Source organism: Otolemur garnettii, unplaced genomic scaffold (assembly GCF_000181295.1).
Source record: "Otolemur garnettii isolate 467f Iridium unplaced genomic scaffold, OtoGar3 scaffold00140, whole genome shotgun sequence".
NCBI lineage: Eukaryota > Metazoa > Chordata > Mammalia > Primates > Galagidae > Otolemur > Otolemur garnettii.
In genome coordinates this window covers 1859532-1860573 of record NW_003852535.1, presented here as the reverse complement: position 1 = coordinate 1860573, position 1042 = coordinate 1859532, and the positions used below count along the sequence as shown (strand labels likewise).

Genomic DNA, 1042 nt, shown 5'->3' with positions numbered 1-1042 from the left:
AAAAAAAAAAACTGGGCTCAACGCCCATAGCTCAATGGTTAGGGCACTGGCTACATACACCGGAGCTGCTGGGTTCGAACCTGGCCTGGGCCTGCTAAACAATAGTGACAACAACAACAACAAAATAGCCAGGCATTGTGGCAGGTGCCTATAGTCCCAGCTATTTGGGAGGCTGAGGGAAAAGAATCACTTAAGCCCAAGAGTTTGAGGTTACTGTGAGCCTGTGCGCTATGACGCCATGACACTCTACTGAGGGTGACATAATGAGACTGTCTCAAAAAAAAAAAGAATATCAAGTCTGAATCTATACTGCCTCACTTTGAATTCAAATTCCCGCAGCATTCATAGCTCTGGGCAGGTTACTTCATCTCTCAGCGCCCAAGTTTCTTCATCTATTAGACGTCTTGTGAGGATTAAGTGAGTAATATATATAAAGCACTTAGAATAGAGCATAACAGAAGTTATGGGTAGTGGTTATTATGTAAGTAAGAAAACCAAGACTCAGAGAAATTAAGTAGGAACATGAAAGCTGAGATTCAAAGTCACATTGTCACTTTGTGCCTGTGCTGTCAGGTCCATCTTAGCTGCCTCTAAAATCAATATTTGTTTTGTATATAGGTAGTTTTGATCCTTAGGAGCTAGGGACCTCATTCTCTAATTAGTTAAAGTTCATTTTGAAGAGACAGAGTACAGGGTCTATTATCTTTATTGTCTCTATAAAGAGAAAGCCCTAGTGACTTACAATTTCATGGTGTCCTTGATTCTTAGTTCTGAGCACATGCCAAATGCCCTCTTGGAGGAGAAGAAACATGTCATACTTCTTTTCCCATTTCTCCCATTTCCTTAGTTCCCCACAGAGAGGACTTTAAGTGGGCGGTGATTCAAGGATAGGAAAAATATGAGAGGCCCCTGTGGCTCAGTGAGTAGGGCGCCGGCCCCATATACTGAGAGTGGCGGGTTCAAACCCAGCCCCGGCCAAACTGCAACAAAAAATAGCTGGGCATTGTGGCGGGTGCCTGTAGTCCCAGCTACTTGGGAGGCT

At 43.8% G+C, this 1042-nt stretch overlaps 1 protein-coding gene across 1 annotated transcript in view; it reads left to right on the top strand.

The window, feature by feature from the left end:
• MAJIN (membrane anchored junction protein) overlaps positions 1 to 1042 on the top strand; it is a 29418-nt gene that overhangs the window by 898 nt on the left and 27478 nt on the right. The window lies entirely within an intron of this gene.